The sequence below is a fragment of the Amblyomma mixtum genome, chromosome 9 (assembly GCF_055824585.1).
Source record: "Amblyomma mixtum isolate Tamu chromosome 9, ASM5582458v1, whole genome shotgun sequence".
In the NCBI taxonomy this organism is placed as follows: Eukaryota; Metazoa; Arthropoda; class Arachnida; order Ixodida; family Ixodidae; genus Amblyomma; species Amblyomma mixtum.
In genome coordinates, this window is record NC_143020.1 from 89,857,404 (window position 1) to 89,880,267 (window position 22,864).

General features: G+C 49.0%; 1 pseudogene; it reads right to left on the minus strand.

The window, feature by feature from the left end:
- Positions 1-13,166: 13,166 nt before the first annotated feature.
- LOC149330065 (uncharacterized) lies at positions 13,167-20,985 on the minus strand (annotated as a pseudogene).
- Positions 20,986-22,864: the final 1,879 nt, after the last annotated feature.

Consider the following 22,864-nt stretch of genomic DNA (forward strand, 5'->3'; position numbering starts at 1 on the left):
GTGTAGGACGTCTTCGAAGGCGGTGCGTCGCGAACGGCTAGCGGTACGTCTCGGTTCAGTCCCGAGGCAGCGATCAGTCCCAGCGGCAGCGATCAGCGGACACGCACGAGCATCGGCGCCGCTGTCTTCGTCCTCTTCTTCTTTACGCCAGCCGCCCAAAGTTCGGGAGCCGAAGGCCTGTCTTAGAACAGATTTTTCTATCTAATTTGAAACAAATCCGACGTTTTTTCGACAATTACGTGACAATTTCCCCTATTCCCTGAGGACTTCCGGTGGATGTGCCGTCGAATTGTTTCCCTGGCTGTATTGACGTCCGTGTTTTTCGACGCAATTTCGACATATTTGCCTGTAGTTAGTGAACTAATTACTGTACAGTTATCAAGCCTTGCTTCTAGGTTCATTTTTTCTTTCTCTATCTGAAGTGTTCATTAGTTTCCTTCTATCGTTTTTACTTCTCGAGTTAAATGCGTGTGACAAGCTTTGTTAACGGACGGACGACAGTATGAGCCATTACAGGTGTTTTCGCCTTAATACGCCCGTAACACCGAGTGTTTTCAAGCATTTCGCTTCTGTAAGCACAGGGAAGAGAGTGCGATAACTTCGTGTTCACTTCATTCAAGAGTCAAATGCGCTGTTAAATCTGATTGCACGTCTTCGCATTCCATGGCGAAGCAGTCATATACTTTCGTCTTCATTCAAAAGGAATGTTACTCAAGCAGCGCTTTTATGGCAGCGACGGTTCACGTCGTAGCGCAGTCTCATCGACCTGCACTAACTAATAAGGTGATTCGAGAAGACACCATAAATCGCGGCCAGAAACGCAAGTGGTTAAGCAGCGCCCGTTTGCTACGCATGGCAGGGAAGTGGCGAATAGTGTGTTCACTTGTTGGCGTTGCCTGGCGGTGCAATGTGCACTGATTGGCAGTGAACTTGAGTGCGCGACGTTTATCGGCGGTTTCTAAGTATCAGTACATGTGTGCACCATATTTTGTCATTTTATCTTATACGTGATTTAAAAGAAAAGATATGCGTTTGACAGGGCTGATCAAAGATTCATCATGTTGCTGCATGACAGTCGCTTCTGCACCATCTGGTTGCGATACGCTTCTTTCGTAGCCACGTAAGCGTTAATACAAGTAGGTGAAAGGCCTGCCGTGGTGTTTGTATGATGGAATGGGTATTTCACCTTCCTCCGCTCAGCCAGCGATGAGTTTTTCTTATTAAGTGTGCCAGTTCGCCCCTTGTGTTATCTTTGCCCTCACAGAACCGATTTCAAGAGACACGCACGGATCCACACTGGCGAGCGGCCTTTCGTGTGCGGCGACTGCGGGAAAGGTTTCAAACGGCGAGACGCACTCGTCGCCCATCGGGTGCTCCACACCGGGGAGAAGCCGTACGAGTGCCGCGACTGCAGACGCTGTTTCAGCAATTCTGGCAACCTCAGTCATCACCGCAGCGCACAGCACCCTTCTAAAGACACGCCTAGGCCCTTTTGTCCTAGCTGCAAAAAAAGCTTCTCCCGGATGGACCACCTTATGAGACACATGAAGACGCACCCGCAGGAGAGACCCCACACCAGCTCCCATGCCGCTCCGGAAGAGGTTCCCTCACCAGAGCCATGCGAAGAACTACGAGCGTGGGAACTGCAGCCTCTGGTACCCTTTGCAGATGACTTCCTGTGATCGCACCGTGGTTCGATCGAAGAAACTGAACCCCTACGCAACAGGCGGCAATTAAGAAGCAGTGCTGAAGTAGGTTGGTTGCGAAGCCAACATGAAGAAAATAAAAAAAAAAACATGCAAGGGCGGAGTGGAGCCCCGCTATTTACTTCGCTGGTATGGGGAGTAATTCTAGACCAATAGAAAGCGTATCGAAGTCCTACGCCTTTGGAGCGCTCTGCCTACTTTATGTATGACGCATGCACAGGCCTGAGGAAAAATGGGCAGACCACAAATACGTTACAGACAGCACTGTGAAGGAGCGTGCAAGGTGTGCAGATAAACGCACGGTGCACCCTTCATAATAGACACTTTTAGCAAACTATGTACCGTTTTACCGCTAGCGTCACCGGAGTACCGGAATCCCGCCAACCACCAATGCGCATGCTCAGGTCGCTTCGAATGCGCCAGGTACCGGGCAGCCGCACGCACTCTTGCCGCATCGGGACCAATCAACGCGTGCTCACTGGCGGTTGGGGGAATCCCGGGACTCCGGTAATGGTAACGGTAACACGGTACACGGTATTCTACAGGTGTCTAATATGCTCGCTTGTACGCACGCGCATTTCTCTCGGGTGCGGTGTTTTCGAGAATTCAACCGCAAGGAGCCGCCTCTCACATCCAATAAGGCAGGCTTTGGTGGAAAAGGAGTTTGCGCACACGAGGGTTTTTATTAGTATACCTGTAGTACAAATCTCTGGCACGTCACACCTAAGCTGCGAGCATATCCTGCCTGTTATTCTGCGCTATCAATCCGCGAAAGGCCGGTGTGGCGCAAAATGTTCGCGCTTTGAGCGTTATCTCAAACTAAGAGCAACGGCGTGACAGTTATTTCTCGAGCACAGGCCTCGATATTCACAGGAGACGACAGCTCTGCACGAGACTCTGTCGAATATTCATTTCATTGAGTAGCTTTTTTACATGGGAATAACTAAACTACATTGAAACAGAAGTCGCAGGTTGCTTTAGACGGCATGCAGAACCGACACGAAACTAAGTGCTAAACTGTAAACAGAAAAGCACCCGTATAGCAGTAACTGGCTCGTGACGTAGCGCAATCCCGAAGGGGTGGTTAGCTACTCCTCAAAACAGGAGTATATAGTCTACTACTATGTTTAGGAGGTATTGGGGCAGTGCTAGAGGGAGTAAAGTGCTACCGCTCTCTAGAGAAGAGTTGGTCTTTTAATAAATGTTGAGATCTCATGGGAATGATCATGACAATAATAGAAGTATAAGATACTCTTTTGCAGCTGATTTTATAGTACATTTAAGGAGTGTGTGCCTGTTCTTTTTAAGTAGCTTTTACTCCAAATTTCTGTAGGAGTTTGCCTTACTATAAGGTGGCATTTACGATTCCCAGAGCAGTAAATCTTACTTGGTGAAGAAGTCGATTTTGAAATGCAGTACTTCTGTGGAAGCCTCATTTAGATTTTTATGTTCAAGAATGAATGCGTCAATGAAATTACAGTGACGAATTTCAAACAGTAGTTTTATTGTGTACAAAAAATTTGGAGCCAAGTCTCCGGCAAGTTCCTTTCGATGTTTGCAGAGAACCAACGCTTTGTCCCCCGTAGGAAAGAACTGTTTCTTTGACCCGCGCTCTCTTTGGTTATCCGATTTGGAACACCCAAACGAATGAACATAGAGATGCCACTTTTGCAAGCATGCAAGGAGGGAGCCTTGAAAAACTTCGTTGTCAGCATGCAAGAATATCATGCTATCGTTGGTTAGAAGGCACGACGACAAAGGAGGCTTCTCCTGAAAGAAATATTAGAAAAAGAAAGTAAGCTCACATAAGCAATTACAACACAAAACTTGATGTATGAGGTGCTTCAAGTGTAATCTAAGTCAAGTTTACACAAGGAATTCAGAGGACATTTCTCTATAAGGTATGCATTGTTAAAGTTTAAACATTTTTCAGGGCAAAACATTAGCTATAGCAGTACATAGTAGCTGATACACTAGTTAGTATATATCTGAACCCTTTCGGATGACAGAGGCTGAACGGAGTTTTCAGAGTACCACATGTTGCGCCGAAAACCGCTTTCGTAACCCTTAATGAAATACGGCAGAAGGAAATCAGCGTCGATCGAGAACCTTTTCCCTATAACGCATAAAACTTCAAAAATGAAATGGTCTCGCCGGGCCGTTTGCGCATTCGTAATACCTTCGGTTGCTGGCCTGTACTGAGAGGATCATTGCGGCAATTTGTTTTCACTGGTAAGAAGGTTCCTCACGCGTTCCAGATACAAGATCAAAAGTGCTTCTTGAGATCGGAGTATGCAAAAAAAAAAAAATACTGCGCTCTGCACGGACGCAACGCACACACGCTTTCCACACACGAAGTTTGCACGCAATTTCCTTGCTGGAAAGAGCCCCAGCCGCACATTCTGAGGGCGTTGTCATTCTGTGTATGGGTGAAAAGCACGGCAAGGGCGATTAGCGCAGCAGTGGGAGCGGTTCTGTTTTAAAGCGAAAGCTTTACTACTTGGACTTTCAGCCTTTGCCGTGGCGCGGCGGTGCCACCATTGACCTTTAGTTGACCTCTGTGTGACGTCATGTATGACATCACGCCGAAGAGAAGGGCGACCGACAGGCGCCGTCGCAAGCCACGGCGGTGCCACCACCGGCGCCTAACTCCAGCGCTCTCCGGTAGGAGCGCGATTGTGGCTTTACGCTGAAGAGATTAGGCTCGACTCACGTCGCTAGAAAGCAGTAGCTGTGCCAACCACCAGCGGCTTAACAAGTTCGGGATGTCGCGCCGTCCATGTGCGACGGCGGTGCACATGAACGGCGGCCTGACGGGACTGGATTGTAATGGACTTGATTGGATTGGATTAGATTAGAATAGATTAGATTATATTCCATCGGATTGCATTGGATTGCATTGGATTGTATAACAGATGCATCGCCACAAGCACCACCACCAGCTACACTACCAGCTGAACTATGGCGTAGGTACGGATATTGCTTTCGCAATTAGCGGGCTTAACCAAGCGAATTTTTGTAATTTATATGGCACTCTTGTAAATAGAAAGCTAGCACCGTATTCCACCACCTCCATCCCTCCCCAAATTTGTATTCTGTGCTGCTTTGCCGTCACATTATTAGCGAGGGTTGAAAAGAAAACATTCGACACAAGTGTGTCTGTTTGTTGGAAGTATTCAAGTTAGAAGGAACGCCAACCAAAAAGAAAAAAGAAAAAAAAATGAAAAACGCTGCGGGATACGTTGACAGGAAGGCGTCGACCTGCTCGCCTACTTCGGAATAAATACATGTCACCGCTGGATTCCTCGACGCGACTGCTCGACGAAATGGTAGCGGTTCGCATTTATTTCGCACAGCTTGCCACGCGTAGAGGAATAAGTGATAACTAACGCCTGTTTTTCAGATAATTTGGCAATTTTCAAGCTCTTAGGCCGTAATAAATGCCGTGTGTGTACCTCGCAAAAACGACACCTGGTGAAGCAGTTTTTCTAGCTTTCAGTCACTTGTTACATTTTCAACAATTTGCGGTTTTGCTTCTTAGAACGAAAAAAGGCACGCAATGCACGCACCCTAGCTATCAGTAATTACGGATGAAAATTTCTTCATCACAGCACTGATGTGCTCTCGCGTATTGTCACTAGATGGCGCTACCGTTTACGCGTGTCAGTTGAGTTTCCCTTCAAGTGGAGATGTGAGGAAACATTTGATGATGATGAAATCGAATTTCTTGATGGATTGATGGTTGGGACTCGCAAACAATCACATTTCTCCTCGGCGGGCCAAGAAGGTTAACTATTTATTAACACATGAAGCAAAAAGAAGAAAGAAGCAAGGAGAAAGGTATTTACGACATTACTGAACCGTTGATTACACGAAATCAGCCCCCTTAACCAAGAGCGTTCCGTTTTTACGCCTTCGGTCTCCACCGTTGTTAGGGACAGCAACGAATAATAAAACAGGCGACACTTCTCACCAATCAATGCCCAAGGAAAGCGACAATACAGTTTCTGTCAACCAATCAAAAACTGGGGAGAGGATGCCAGCCAGTCAAACACTTGGGAAAGGAGAGGTTCCGTGGACGCACACAAAGAGCACCGAACTCGCTGCGCTCCGAACCTCTGCCCTACCCCTCCGCGCACGTGCACACGGGACACACGCATGGCACGGGAACAATCACTGAAGGTTCCTCATGTAAAAAAAAGAAACCTGTCGCTGATTGGTCCAGCATCCAGTGGCAACCACAGCCCAACCATGGGCCCCCTCCGAGCATCGGACGCTCACAGACCCATCGGCGCCGCAGCTCAGTATGCCTCAAAACTTGCTGACGCCAACTGGATAGATCGCTGTAACACGGCTGCCAGGCAGATGTCCGGGAAGAATACTTGGAGGCTTTTCCGCAGCCTTATACACGCCGCAGACCCTGGGCGAAACACAGCGCCACTTACAACGAGCACTTCATAATTTCAAGGGCAGCAGAACACAACTCGCAGACACACTCAGGGACAAGTATCTCTGCTGCAAACAGCACCCTTGTGGTCAGGAGTATCTTTACGCAGGCAAAGATAATCCTGAGTTAGACGAACCGTTCCAACTCTTTCATCTCAAGGCAGCCCTGGCTAAAATGAGAAGGGGCACTGCGCCTGGACGGGACAAGGTCACAGTCAAGCTGCTGGCCAATCTCTCTGACAAGGCGTATGAGGCCCTTTTGGAATACATCAACACTATATGGAAGGGCGGAACCCCGCTCCCTCTAGACTGGAAAACAGCTCTAGTAACCTTAATCCAAAAGGTGGGAATGGAAATCAACACAGACAACTTGAGGCCTATATCGCTCACCTCGTGTATGGGCAAGCTAATGGAGACAATGGTGCGGGATAGGCTCTCCGAATACTTGGAACAACGAAACACGTTTCCAGACACTATGTTCGGCTTTCGCCCACATAAGTCGGCACAGGACATACTCCTCCAAATCAACAGAGACATAATACAACCAGTTGAATGTCCACATAATGACAAGATCGTCCTGGCCTTGGATTTGAAAGGAGCCTTCGACAATATCAAACACAGTGTCATACTGACACACCTCAATGAGCCCTACTGTGTCCGCAACACTTTCAACTATTTCAAAGGCTTTCTTACCCATCGAGCAGCATTAATCAAAGTCCAAGAGGCAGAATATGGTCCGTATCAAGTGGGTACGCGGGGGACACCACAAGGCGCGGTGCTATCTTCCCTACTCTTTAATTTGGCGATGCTCCATCTCCCGGACTATTTGCACGGTACTGATGGCATACTGCATGCGCTGTATGCCGATGATATCACGATCTGGGCCACAGAGGGAAACTTAGGGCGCATGGAGGAATGCCTGCAAACAGCAGCTCATGTAGTGGATCGCTATGCAGGGCACTATGGTCTCCAGTGGGCACCCAGCAAGTCTGAATTTGTACACCTTAGGGCATCCCCTAAGGACACAACCAAAATACATCTCTCCTTAACAAGTGGCCCCATACATGAGGCCAAAGAGATTCGAATACTCGGACTCTTCATCCATGTACACCTTAGGGCATCCCCTAAGGACACTACCAAAATACATCTCTCCTTAACAAGTGGCCCCATACATGAGGCCAAAGAGATTCGAATACTCGGACTCTTCATTGATAACCAAAGAATGGTAGTCACAACACTGCACAAACTCCGCAAAATTGGAGACCAGGTGGGCCGTATGGTCCGTCACGTCTCCATTAAGAGAGGGGGTTTGCGAAGTAGGGATGCAGTTCAGCTGGCCCATGCTTTCGTAATCAGCCGAATTCTCTATTCGGTCCCTTATCTACATATGCGGAAGCACGACGAAGACAAAGTGGAGGTAATACTCGTAAAATGATGAAGAGGGCACTTGACCTTCCTGTCTCCACCTCCAATGCGAGACTTCTTGCATTTGGAGTGGTGAACACCTTTCAGGAGCTCTACGAAGCCCATCTCACAAATCAATACACGAGGCTAGCCCAATCGAAGTCGGGCCGGGACTTGCTAGCCCGGCTTCACATCCAACACGATTTCCACATTGAGGAGCGGGTCCGAGTGCCCGAACTCTGGAGACGCGCCATCAGAGTTCGACCCCTCCCCACTAAGATGGATAAGGAAGACCATAGTGGTCGTCGCCAGGCTAGGGCGGAAGCCTTAGCGCGCCACTATGGCAACACGCAAGGTGTCTACTACGCAGATGTAGCCGGGCCGACCCGCGGGGGGTGGAACACGGCCGCGGTCATACATCAAGAAATACAGGTGGATGGGCTCTCCTTTCGAGCTCCAGGCACAACACAAGCTGAAGAAGTTGCTATCGCCATAGCTGCTTCTGATACCAAATCAAAACACATCATAACAGACTTCCGTTCGGCGTGTAAAAATTATGAGGCTGGCAGGATAATTCCACTAGCTGCGCGGGTACTAAGGAACTACAGCCAAGACACCGATCTTACTCGCCGCTGCATAGTTTGGAGTCCGGGCCATCAGGGCCTAGCAGGAAACGAAGCTGCAGACGCGGCGGCCCGAGCACTCATTCACCGGGCGTTCCCATAGGCTCCTGAGCACCTGAAACCTGAAGGTGGCTCTTTACTCTCGTTCAATGATATAACAGCTTATTATAGGGATAGGCACCGCGTATACCCAGCCCCTGCAAAGGGACTGGGGAAAGCAAACGAACGCGTTCTTCTTAGTCTATTCACTAATACAATGCTGTGCCCGGCAGTATTAAAACACTTCGATCCCGCGTTCACTGGCAGCTGAAAACACTGTGGCGAGGTGGCTGACACCTACCACATGGTTTGGGTTTGCCAGCGCAGCTCAGCTCTCTCCCCCACCCCAACCCTACCAGAGAGGAATCGGAGGCGGCCCTGCTTGGCTGCTCGGACCTTCAGGCCGAAAAGGCTTTGGTCAAGAGGGCTAAGCTGGCGGCTTCGACCAATGGGGTCCCAGAATAGGGACACCACCCATTGCGGGGCTCTTTAAGAGAGCTTCACCTCTTTCATTAAATAAAGGCTTTTCATCATCATCTTCGCGCACCGATCGTCCACCGGTCACCCGCGTCCCCACGGCAATCCGCAGGGAAGCGAGAAGGCTGAAAAAAATTGGCACAGGCTTAGTTAAGTCCGGAAACTGCGAAAGCAATGTGAGCTGCTTTCTCCGTTTCGCTGTAGACGGCATGGCTGCATACAGTAGGAAACCTCCGCAGTGGCTGCCGCCGCTCTACACGGACGGCACCCAGATCAAGAGATGTTGAACGCATCCGCCTGGCTGCATAATATGCACGCCGTTTAGCTAAAAGCTGTTCCCTCTCTTCATCCGCTTCTTCCGCACGCCGCCGCTTCTTAGCTGCAGCACATCGTTGCAGATTCACCTTATACACATCATCCGGCATATTGTGGAGGATTCGCTGGGACGACTGCGACGAGCCGAGTTGGGGGGCCGCTTTTCACCAGCTGGCATGACGTCACGTAGAGCGAGCGCCTCCCCCACGAGAGCTGCGGCATGGAGGTTTCGCTGGTAGGACTGCGACGAGCCGAGTTGGGGCCCCGCTTTTCCACAGCTGGTATGACGTCACACATAGGTCAAGCTAAAGGTTAATGGTGGATTCTCCGGGACGACGGCCAAGAGCGGAAACCTCGAGTAGTATTACTTTCGCAATAAAAAACATCCACTGGCCACAAACACTACCGTAGGCATTCAAACAATGCACTGCAGAATGCTGCGCGCTAGAAAGTATCTGTGGTGGGGAGGCAAACCGGAGACAGAATAAGCGCTTTGGCGACGATGCCGCCAGCAACAATAGAGCAGCCACCGACATGCGTCGCGTCGTGCGTCCGCGGTGCGTCCGTCGTGCTTCCGCGGTTCCATGAATTCGGTAACCCTTCAACCGGGGACAGGTGCACATGTTAAAGTCTCGCTCCGTGCACTGTACTGGAGGCTGGATTACACATCGGAATGTTGAGCAAACTTGACAGTGCCCCTCAGGGGCGCTACAGCACGGCCAGCTAAAAGTGACTCCGAAAGTCAACACGCTGCTCGGCCGTTTCGGCCGAGATACCCGAAACCCAAGCCTCTTTACCCGCGGAGAGCCAAACACCCGTCTTCCCGGCAAGCTCGACGCAGTTTTGTGGGTCAAGCTACCGTGCCATCTCAAGCTCAAGCTCGCGAGCGCGTCTCTCTCCGCCGGCGTGGCTCCGTCCAGAATCACGTGACGCCCTCTCCGGTTCTCACTGGCCCTCCGTCGATGCCCTCTCCCGGCGTCGGCGCAGCGTCGGCGTTTTTTTCTGTTCCGCTAGAACCTCACGATTCGCCAAAAACGTCCACTGCGGCGGCAAGAAAACGCTCCGGTAGCCGTCGACGCCGACAAATCGCCCGGAAAAACGCTCCATGTGGGCCACGCGAAGCTGATGTGGCGCCACAACGCTACGTTCGGTTTCGCGCAAATTACAAAAATGTTTTATAAACCCTAACTAAATGTTGAAATACACTTTTCTTGCAGTCATTAGGCGCGTTCCCCCTTGTCCAAAAATCTTCGCGCGAAGCGGATTCGCTCGCCGCAAAAGCTAGGCCCTGCTCTCATCTATCGACGCCGGGGCGAGGTGGAACTGCCGCGCCGCTGCTGTTTCTCGCGTTTGCACACCACGTTGCCGCTCGCGGCATTCCGGTCAGAAAGGCATACTACTGTTGATCAAAATTGACCCGCAGACGACGTCACCGAAGCTCAGGGAATGACGAGGAACAAGTCCACGCGTCGACGCGTATTTTTACTTCCATGGGTCTAATTTGCGGCAATGTTGTCTGCGACTGAAACTATTTTTTTGCGGAAACTTAAAAAACGAAGTAAAAGCGAAAGCCGTGCCGCCACGTGACTGCCTGATAAGCACTCTAAGCGTCGTTTGACTCATGTTACTCTAGGAGGTGAGTTCAAAATAAACGCGGAAACAGTTACGTTTAATCCGGTTTAATAGGAAAATTGGCCGAACAGGACAATAATTTGAGGTTGTCTAAAAATTCTCGGAGCCTGTAGTTCCGCTCGTAAAAAGACGAGCTCAGAATCCTCTTCTGTGCAGTTTTAAGCCTGCTTACGTGCCGAAGTTCGAAAGCAATCTGCTAACCGGCACTTGAGCAATCTGCTGGGCCTGCGCCGTACATTGCTAGGCGGCACTTCAGTGGGTACCGCATGACGGCGCTACGACTGCTCGCCAAGCAAGGAGGAAATTTAGCGGAAACGGACGACATTTGTTACTCGCTTGGTTGCAACATCTGTAATTAATATACTCAAAATTGCTCATGCTGCCATAAGTACATATCTCGAAGATACGTTTTTAAGAACTCTGCATTGACTAGATCGATGCGCCTTTATTCAGCTTCAAACGTCGAAGTGTCCCGGCGGAAACTTGCATAACCTAAAGTATATTGAATACCATGCAGGAAAAATTAATGTGTCGTGACGGAGTAGCAGCGTCCCCGTCTCGGACGCCGGCGACTGGATATGATTATCACTTAGACCCCAACACCTTTTCTTATTAATTTCATTGTCATACAAGTGCGGACACTCTTGCGGACAGCCTTTGCCTACCAAATCCGTCCATGCCACACTTGAGCAAATAAAGGGTGTCACCTTAATAGAGATATGCTGATTAAACAGCTCGGGCGCGCTAACTTACTCGCTCGCCCACAAAGCCTGCAACCTCAAAAGTGAAGGGGTTCATGGCGGCTCACTTCTCGAAAAAGCCGTGAACGAGAGAAATGCTCGGGTAAACTGGCTACCATATTATGGCGGGGGCAATGTTCGCTAATCCCCAAAACATGCACGTTCCATTACTGTGTGCTGTGAAGCAGATCTGGCACTGTTTCCGTGGTCGGTGAACTTTTCCTCACGCCTGTAGATCCGTCATATGCTGAAGCGGCTGAGTGCTCCGACGGCGCAGGGCTTTGACTTGTTTTCAGCTCGTCTGCAATTGAAATCAAATCAAATTAAATTTATTTTCTAACAAGTGGGTGGTCGCCTGGTCTAAAAGCTGTACAAACAGCTTTACAAAGGCCCAGGAAACCAGTACACAACATAGCAGGAGCAGACAGCAAATTCCAGAAGTTCGACATCCAAAAGCGTTATACAATGCATACGTCACTGTAGCACGATATGAAAACAAAACAAAAAGCTGATCAATAATAAAATCAGTGGAAAAAGCTCAACAAGGCAGACAGTTTGTAAAAGCGAGTATAATATTTAAAGTAAGAACATATGTATGGATAGATTATATTTGCACGAAGTAGTTTCTCAATTGCTTAGGACTAACTTCCAACAGTGCATTTATATTTGCTGAGAAAAACGGGAAGATTATGAGCCAAGGATTGCAGTTTGTGTCTGTTCTAAAATGTGACTGTTCTAATAATTTACTCCCCCGTACCCATGAAAACAATATCAGGCCTTCACCTCGCTGTTTGTTGTAGGCTTTTCTTTATTTCTTCCATGTCGGCTTTGAAACCAACGCATTTCCGCACTGCCTTTTTCGTGGGTGTCCTTAAGGCACATTCACACTTGCCCAAAAATCCGGCGAGCGAAGCGAATTGACTCGCCGCAAAAACAAGGACCTGTTCTCACTTGTTCACACGCGGGCGAGGCGAATCCGCCGCGCTGCTGCTGTTTCTCGCTTTTTCACACCGCGTCGCTGCTAGCGTTATACACAGATATAGTGAGAAAAGAGGATAAATTTACGCTGTCTACGTACCATAAGCGTATGCATGCTTATGTACGTTAAATGCAGGCACACTCTCACTTTTAGTTCAGCGTATGCTAGCACAGACGAAAAAATAAACTCAGTGTGTAGTGGCGCCATCTGATTGTCAGGGTAGAAACCATTACTGTCAACAAACTGACTCTGCTGTTAAGCCTAGAAGTGGCGGAATCGTCCTTCTGAAAAAAAAAAGAAGGCAAGTTTATCACTTATACGTTTTCATAGAGGCGAGCTGAGAGGAAGCGAAAGACCTGTGCCGGATTTCTGGCCAGTGAACGCACTGAAAAAGGCAGAAACAACGAGAATTCAATCCGAAGCTGGGGGTCCGGCTTCGAAGGGCGCCGCCATGTTTGTCGCTGTGCGGCGGAATTGGGTTGGTCAAGCCCTATCGCCCTCGCCGCGCCGCTTTCCGCATCGCTCGGCGTCAAAAGCGGCCGAATACGCTTCACTCACCGGATTTTTTGGCAAGTGTGAACGGGCCTTTGCATCTGCTTCTTTGCTAATCGCTGCATTGGGGGTAGGGATTTTTTTCCGGAGCCGTGGTGAAAGCGCACGCGCATGGTGTCACAGATAAGTGAAACTACATAAGCTCATCTCACAGTCCGTCCTGTACAGAGGCTACCGGCGGCTGCACTTCCCACTGCAGTGCTTGTTCGCTTGGTTGTGGTGCGGGAATCTGTTCCGGAGGCGCATGCAACCCTCAGACTCTGGGGTCCTTAGGGTCTCCTCTGCAGGTGCGTCTGCAGGTGTTTGTCAAGGCTGTCCTTCCTTCCACAGTGAGGACAAATGACCTAGACTTGCCGCCGTGCTGCACTGTGCAGTGAATGTTCTGGCTACAACCACGGATGAAGCGAAGCCCGCCGTCGACGCACTTGAACGGCTCCTCCCCTGAGTGGGCCAGCTGGTGGTCGAAGAGATGAGTCCGCTGTTTGGACCTTCTCCCGCATTCTTGGCACAGAAAAGCCCACTTGCTCGTGTGGGTCCGTTCATGTCCGTTGAAATCGCCTGTGTGAGGGAAAAGTGAGCATAATGACGAGGTGTGGCACACTGAGCGAGACTGCCTGATAGCCGGCTGAGAAGAGGGAAATAACGATTGCATTACACAAACGCCACATGCGGCCATTCAGTTGCATGTAGCAGCGTTTACAGGGCTGCGAAAGAAGCGCACTGCAGCCAGTCGGAACTGCGGCCACTTCGACGAGGGAGCATATAAAACTTTGATCAGCAATTTTTCTTTGCATTATATCTGAGAGAAAAATAACTTAAGAAGACACACGCATGTGTAGGTGTTTGGAAAAAGGAGAAATAGGTTGCCCGCGAAAGTTCTTTGCCAGGAATTGGGAGTTGGCAGCGATAGAGAATGCGAAGATATGAATACTGTAGTCCAAGAATTTTCCGACTCGCTTCCATGCGCAGCGACTGTAATGGTGACCCTCGGTGTCGCACCTGCAACTACAGGCACGTCTATACAACTTCCGCTTCTGGACTCAGCGATTTCTGATTTCACATCGGATATTCCTACTCGAATGGCTTGATGTCTCCGCAACGGCGCAAACCATCGCATCCGTTTAAACGCTGCGTCGAACACTTCTTCCTTCTGAAGGAGGGCAGAAGGCACGACAGCTTCCCCATACGGTGCGGCGACATTCATTCTGTTCTCACTGCACGTTTTGCCTCTTGAATGAACAGCAGACTAAGTTATCGCACTCCTTTTTTTATTGCGAAAGCAATACTACTTGCACTTTCAGGCCTTTGCCGTGCCGCGGCGGTGACCACCATTGGCCTTCATTTGACCTTGATTGCATTAAATTGTATTAGATTGGATTAGATTAGATTAGACTGAATTGCATTGGACAGGATTGGATTGGATTTAATTAGATTAGATTACATTGGATTGGATTGGATAACCGATGTATCACCACAAGTCTAACCACAAGCACCGCCACCAGCTACACTACCAGCTGAACCATGGCGTAGGTACGGATAGTGCTTTCGCAATTACCGGGCTTAACCAAGCTAAGCCACTGCGATTTTTTTGCGTAGAGAAGCGAAGTGCTTGGAAACGATGCATTTACGAGGGGGTACCCAAAAGAAACCGGACTTATTTTTGTTTGAACTTATTTCTTCACATTTTAAGCACAGACCTTCAATCTCCTTCAAAGTATTCCCCACTTGCAATGATACGCTTGTCGAATCTTTCATTCTATTTTTCACAACATTGTTAAAAATCATTTTTTGTGATGCTTCACAGTGCCTCCGTCGTTTTTTTCTTCACCTCAGCAACATCAGCGAAACGCTTTCCATTCACCTATTTTTCCATTCTAGGAAACAAAGGAAGGAGCACGGGGCAAGGTCGGGAGAGTATGAGGGTTGAGGAATAGGGGTCATGCCATTTTTGGTCCAAAATTGTCGTAGAGACAGGGCGGTGTGAGCAGGGGCATTGCCATGATGGAAAAACCAGTCACCCGACCGCCACAAATCTGGCCGCTTCCACCGCACACCGTCGCCCAATCTTTTCAAAACATCCAAGTAGAAAGCCTGGCTAACTGTCTGACCCTGCGGAACAAATTCTCAATGGACGACTCCTCTCACGTCGAAAAAACAAATCAGCATTGTTTTGAGGTTTGGTTTAACCTGACGAGCTTTCTTGAGGCGAGGTGGAATTTGAAGTTTTCCATTGCAATGATTGTTGCTTTGATTCAGGATTCGATTCAGGAACACTTGAGTTGTCCCCATAGCATCGTCCTTGTACGTCTTTCTTAATATTTCAGGAGTTTCCATTCAACTTTTTCCGAGCAAAAATCGTAATTTCACCGGCGCACGCTGTTCACGAAAAACAGCCATTGCAAAAACGACGTTCACACAAGACAGTCGTCACTCTAAAACTCTGCCTAAACTAGTCTGACCTCCTTCAACGACGGCACTCGGCTTACTGACTCTGGAATGTTCGTTCTATGCGCTCCTAGTGGCAAAACGCGGTACCACAGAAGCTTTGCCGAGCAAAAAATTTAGTCCGGTTTCTTTTGGGTACCCCCTCGTATATGAAGTCGTGTGGCCAAAGAGCGCCAATCATTGGCCGATGTCCGCTTCATTCTAAAGCCACCACTGTTGGCGATCTATACGAAAAATGAATGGCAAAGCTTATTGCAGAGTCAATCCTCGGCTTACTTGTGATCGCTGGAGTAAGGAGAGAAGGCGCAGCGGCACCTTCCGCGCGGACTAGGCTCATTCTCGCTCTCCCGGTGCTCTTCCAGGCGATTTTTCCCAAAGGACAGTTCGTTGCATGTGCCACAGGCGAACACAGTCGGTGAAGTGGGTGAATTGTTTCCATCCTCAGAGGGCAAACCAAGCTTAGAACTAACATCTTCCAAACAAATAATTTTAACTCTCCTATCGCAGCCCGCACTGTTAATCATCAGTCACCACTGGCACAGAATATATCTGCAAGAAAAGGCGCAACTGTGTCTGCGACTTCCTCATTGCACTTTTTAGACTTTGTAATGTTGCTTGTATCATTTACTATCACAACTGCGCACATAAACCCGAAAAAAAGAATGGTGTACTGTCGACGTGGTTCGCCATGTCTGTGGTTTGCTCATCATCATTTTCGTGTTTGTCACTTTGAGTTCAATAAATCTTTTTCCTTCATAAACATTTTGTGTTGTTTGATATCGTATCATCGATTACATTGTCAAGTATCCAGCACTGCTGTACGGGCTCGGCTCTTCAAGGTGTAGTGTAAACAAAATTCAATTGAAAAAAATATACTGCCTGCACAAAGTTTTATCTTTTATTCCTACGTATTACTTTTATAATGACTAGGTCATGCGGGTTACGGAAACAAGGCGGAAATGTTTTGATAGGGTCCATATTATCAGCATACCGATTAAAGTGCTAACGATCTTTTGGCCTTAGTTGTCAAGGAAGTAGGCACGATTGGAAACAGACATTTCTCTACAAAGTCTCTGGGGCATGAAGATTATTATATTCTTGTTTAACAGGCACAAGCCCAATGCGCACTCCTGGTTTCATGTGCACTTCAAAATTATATATATGCAGTACGGATCTATCATATTCTAATTATCTGTTTAGGAGACACCAAAAATGAAATAAACCATTGATGTTAAATAACAAAACAGGCGTTTTGACTGAGTTCCCAGGGCTTTAACGTACTTAACATCACGAACAACATCACTTTCAATCTCTTTTTCATAGCTTTCTCACTGGTATAGAGTCTAGAATATTCGAAGTTGATATGCATGAAATTGCTTCTCTTTTTGTCTGAGAAATATGCACACATTGCCAAAAATAAATGAATTTAATAATCAGGCGGAGATTGGCACGTGGCTATGTTACCGCACAGACGCACATGTTGACGGCTGGCAAAAGGCTGATGGGGAGCCAAAGCTAGTTATTGATTTTACCTGCCGCGTCAAACTGCAGAAGAAACAGTGCGGCAACAACAGCAACAGGCATGCGCGGCGTTCGTGGGAGATGAGAATGAAGGTCCCTCTCGAGAGCGTTCACCTTACAGCCAGTAAAGAGGTGTCCAGGTAAGAAGACTTTCACTTCCAACGGAAGTGATAAGGGCGCGTACCGACGGCGATAAAGAGAGAAGCACAGAAGCGAAACATTTGTGTCACGGCTAACTGTCACAGGGGATATTTTGCTTTATAAGAAACAATTCACCTCGCGACTTTGTTATCACAACCACTGTGAAGATATTGTTCCTTAGAAAAAGAAACTGATTTTGAGGGCTACAGTTAGTGGCGGGACGTTCTACACTGTCCCGTACGATAGCTCGGTAGTTCTTTGCAGGAGCAGACGGTGGCAGTCTTGCGCTGCCGAATACACTACCAGAGAAAATATTTCTGCATTAGGTCCTGCGATTATTGCGGAGTGAAATGCGCTTGAAATGTCTCATGCTGCACTTCCTGCTCTTGTCCTTGTCCGCGGTTATGTCTGGCACACAGAAATCACATTTTAAAGGGAGTAGAAAAAATGAGCGCCCTCGTCTTTTTAATGTTTTTCCGCGGACTTGGTATAACAGTTGCCACTGATCAGATGTGCATGGACGTGCTTAACCGCGCGCTAAAAAGCATCCAATTCCTCTTTCTTCCACCGGCTCCGTAATACATACCTTAACTGATTTATGGCCGCCTATACAAAAGATCCCCGTTGTGCGTTCAGTATCTTTACCATATGGCTATCACGGGAGCGCAGATTCTAGCAAATCAGCCGAGAAAAAGCCTTCTACGAGACAACAGATATGCCGCCAGAGACCGGTCTTCATTTCAGTAGCCGCAGGCTAATTCCGCCCGCGAGTTGCTTGGTTAGTCAGTCTCTACCGGAAGTTGCTAAAGTGGCACCCCTTTGGCCCTAAGGTCTGCATGATGTCTTAAGCAACCTATCGCTTCCGTTTGACGGAAGTTTTTCCCGAGTGACAATGCTACTCACTGAAATATACATTAAACAGTTGGTACTACACAGCTGTAGTTTGCGAAGTGGCATAGTACTTGAACATTTTATGCCACACCAGATTTTCAGGGATTAGTCGCGCAGAACCACCAGCTGGATATGCGTGCAGAAGCGTCTCGCGCTAGCGATTTGCAATAGAAGAATACTGATAAAACGGCTCGCTCTCCCGCTGACTCGCTTGCCCACGAAGCCTACCACAGCGGAAGTGAGAGGCGCGGTTCCTTGTGTCTTAATTCTCGAAAAAGCCTCGCGCGAGAGCAACCCGTGTGCGATTAGGCCAGCATATAATGCAGGGTGCACTGCGCGTTTGTCTGGACAGCGCTCTGCCCGCTCTGTCACAGTGTGCTGTCAGTGATACTGGCACCGTTTTTGTCGTCTACCCATTTTACCTCAGGCCTGTACATGCGTCATACATATAGGCGGCAAAGTGCTCCAACGACTCAGGGCTTCGACTTGCTTTCTGTTCCTCTTGAAATACTCCCTGTAGGTCCCACAGTGGTGGCTCGGTGGTTACGGCGCTCGGCTGGTGACCCGAAAGACGCGCGTTCGATCCCGACCGAGGCGTCCGAATTTCGATGAAGGCGAAATTCTAGAGGCTCGTGTGCTGTGCTATGTCAGTGCACGTTAAAGAACCCCAGGTTATCGAAATTTCCGGAGCCCTTCACTACGACGTCCCTTATAGCCTGATTTGCCTTTGGGACGTTAAACACCAATAAACCAACCAATGTATACCAGCGAAGAAAATAGCAGAGCTTCACTGCGTTGTTTGCTGCGTTTTATTTTATTTCGTTCACTATCACTTTAACTAGCACTATCTTTTTTCGGAGGCTCCCATGCGCTGGCTTCTTCGTTGCTGGTCGTTGCGTTTCCTTTTTTTTTTCTGTCGAACCGATGAGCGAGTGCGCACGTGTATGGCGTCACTGATCCTTGATTTCATATAAGCGCATGTCATAGTGTGCCCTCTGCAGAGCCTATAGGCTACACTTCCCACTCTCGTACTTCTTCGCTTGGCTCTGGTGCGGGGACCCTCTTCCGGAGAGGCATGCGAGCTGGCGTGGGGTCTCTCCTCGGGACGCGTTTTCCTTTTCGCAGTGACGACAAACAAATGAGCTAGACGTGCCACATAAAGTGTGCTGCTCTGTGCGGTGACGACTCAGGTTGGCCGCACTGCTTAAGTGGCATCTACAAACAGCGCACTGGTGCGGCTTCACCCCTAAGTGAACCAGCTAGTGGACGAGGAGATGATCTCGCCGTTTGAATTTCCGGCCGCATTGGTCGCACAGAAAAGGTGGCTCGCCAGTGTGGGTCAGTGCATGCCCGCTTAAATGGCCTCTGTAAGGGAAAAGGGAACAGAATGAGGAGAAGTAGCACACTCAGCAAGACAGCCTCATAGCCGGCTCAGAGGAAGAAGAGGAACCGCTCCATAAACACACGAGGCCGTTAACCTATGCGTAGCAGCGTTGATTTGGAGCGAAAGAAGCGTATACTGCAGCCAGTTGGCCCTGCGGCCACTGCCATGACGCAGGATAATGAAGCCCTGATCAGCGCTTAAAAATTCGTCTCTTCTCCTACAATACTATTGAAGAAGCGTAGCTTGTTGGGCCAGTTGGTGCATGGTATGAGAAAACCAGCGAAAAGGACGCATTCACAAGGAGGAGAAGTACACAGTACAACGCTGGAAGCGTTGTCCTGTGTACTTCTCTTTGTGAATGCGTCCTTTTCGCTGGTTTTCTGATACTCTTACAATACATATCAGATAAAATTATAAAATAAGTCAGACGCATCTATTGGTCTTAGAAACCGCCGAAATATGTCGGGCGCTCGAGTTCTTTGCAAGCCACTGGACTTAGCAGCGAAGGGGAACGCGAACACACGAACCTCTATTCGCTGATTCGCTTCCATGCGCAGCGACGCTAGTGGCGAGTACCTGGTCGGGGGAAATTTTGTACCCGTTAGAAAGCCGGTGGGCATCCGGCGGGAATGGGGTTCGAACGCGAGGAGGATGCTCTACCACAAGGCCACCGCTTCGGCCAAAGAGATAACCCGGCTGGGTGACGTAACCACTCGCATACTTTTAAAGCAAACAGCTTCTGTTGGTGTGTCGTGCATGGTCGAAACGGAATATTTAGGACAGAGAATCCCGCCTGTCCGAGGACGGCCAAAATAGGCCCAGGTGTGCGTTGCCTCCGGTCACTCCAGCTCCGATCGGATGATGCAACAGCTTTTCAAGGTCGCCGCACACAGTCATGAAAATCGCTTTATCCGTACCCACTACTACGCGCCACGTGTCTTTCGTTCGATGAATTCGCTCCTCGCCGTCAGCGCCCGCGTCGTGATGGCAGCGCGGGCTCCGAACCCGACACCTCCGCTGCCGCTCGAGGACTCGGGTGGACCTTCATGGAAGCCCTCGTTGACGCGGCTCACGTCGTTGTGCACTTCGGCCGGCTTCAAGGACGAAGATGTGGCCGCAGCGGCCTGAGTACCATGGTCCTGCGAAGACATCGAGGCCGGCGGCGCGCCGTGCGGCTTGGCCAGGCTTACGGGCGTCGCGTAGTACGGCTCCTTCACCGCCGCCAGCGACATGTAGCTCTCGTCTTCGTTTAGGTCGGCGCCGGGACTTCCGAGCACCTTGATCACCGGCAAGTCCAGGTCAAGGTTGTCCAGGCACTGTGTGGCGGAGCCGGAGCCACCGCGCACGTCATCGTTGCAGTCCTTGTAGTTGAGCACCGGGTTCGCGTGGCCGTGCTTGATGATGGAGTTGGCGTTGATCGTGCCGTAGTCCTTGGCGTTCGAGCAGAAGCGCTTGAATGCCACGCACAGCCCGACGAGCGTGATACTGACGGCCACGAAGAGCACGATGCCTAGGATGATTATGGCACCTCCCCCAAGTGGCCAAGGTCTTGGTCATGGCGACCACCACAGGCAGCACTCAGGTCCCAAGAGGACAAACCAGCCACCCGGAGGCAGCAGGTACAGCCCGAGACTCACGCTCTAGCCACCAGCGATGACGGCGAGTCACCGGACTGCTGAGCTGCCCGCATGTTCTTCTTCCAATGAGCATTGTTAAGTGGTATCCCGATAGTATTGAACATCTAAACGGCCAGCCTTCTTCTGCGCATAGATCCCTTCAAATAGTCATTAAAAATTGTTATGGGCAGATAAAAGATCAAATATTGTGCAAGAAGGAGTGCTTTTATTTTTAAAGTCTACTTTGGAGCGCTGAGGCGTTACAGCGGGGGACGGGATCTTGATGATGCAATAGATAACATAATATAAGCCAACACAAATTGTTAGTTCCTTGATAGAATTTTTATCTGGACATGACAAACACGACTGCGAAAAATTGGAAACTATAGATAAGACAAATCATCTCGACCACCTGTTGTTCCTTTTTCTAGTATACGTGTGCACTTTTGGTAGTAACATGATAGAGGAAACATTAAAATTGTAAAGAGAGGAAAGAGGCAGTGGCGACAATTGCGCGTGTTTTGTCGTGCTTGGTGCGTGTGGTATCATTGGCCATTAAGAATGCCGGCTGTGATGGAAGAGCAGTCGAATATTTGTCGTCCGTTAGATCTTCGTACTCGCGTGAGTTTGCCCTCCGAGAATGGAACCCCTTCAACCGCTTCACACGGGTTGTTCCCCTGCGAGACATGCGGCGACCTGTTCCCTAGAAAAGAGGCTTTGGATGAGCACCGGCTGAGGAAGCATCCGCAGATGCAGCAACGAAGGCACCGCTGCTCATTGTGCTCTTACTCCACCGATAGCACGTAAGCCGAAGTTTGACACTGCATTGTACTTTGCTATTGATTCTTCGTATAGGACGCGAAAAATAGTGGCGTTAGACTTAAGCGACCATCAACGAATGTTTGGCGCTCTTTGGCGCTTGGCTACATACGAAAAAATTGCGAGGACATTTTGGCAACTGAAGTGTTGAGGGGAAAGCCGAGGACACTATGCCGTGACGACTTCCGGTGGATGTGACGTCACTCTGTTCCCGTGGCTATATCGATACCGAAGTTATGAATCTTTCGGGGGTCTTAAGTGTCAATTGCGCTTAATTACACATTTTTCCATCTAATTTGACACAAATCCGACGTTTTTCCGACCATTCTGTGACAATTTCCACTGTGCCGTGACGGCTTCTGGTGGATGTGACGCCACACCGTTCCCGTGGATATATCAATTTCCTCACTATTTCGCGCAATTGCGACGTTTTTGCCTATAACTAACTAATTACTCTACAGTCGCCTAACTTTGCTTCTAGGTCCATTTTTTCTTCCTCTAGCTCAAGTATTCATTTGTTTTCTTCTATCTTTTTTAGTCCCCAGTTATACGCGTGTGACACGCCTTGTTAACGGACAGACGACAGTATGAGCCATTAAAGGCTTTTGCCTTGATATGCCCGCAACACCGAGCGTTTTCAAGCATTCCGCTTCACTATGCAAGGGGAAGAGTGCATTAGCCTGTGTTCAGTTCGTTCAAGAGGCAAATGCGCTGTTAAATTCGATTGCATGTCTTCGCATTTCATGGCGAAGCAGTCTTATACTTTCGTCTTCATTCAAAAGAATGTCATTTCAGCAGCGCTTATATGGCAGCGACGGTTTCCGTCGTAGCGCAGACGCATCGACCTGCACTAATAAAGAGATTCGAGAAGATTCCGTAAATCGCAGCCAGATTGCTACGCATGGAAGCGTAGTGGCGAATAGCGCGTTCACTTGTTGGCGTTGGCCGCCTGTGCGATGTGCAGTGATTGGCAGTGAACTTGAGCGCGCGACATTTTTCGGCAGTTTCTGAGTACCAGTAGATGTGTGCACCGTATCTTCTCCTCTTATCTTATACGTAATGTAAAAGAAAAGAAATGCGTCTGACAGCGCTGATCAAAGATTTATTATGCTGCTGCACGGCAGTCGCTTCTGC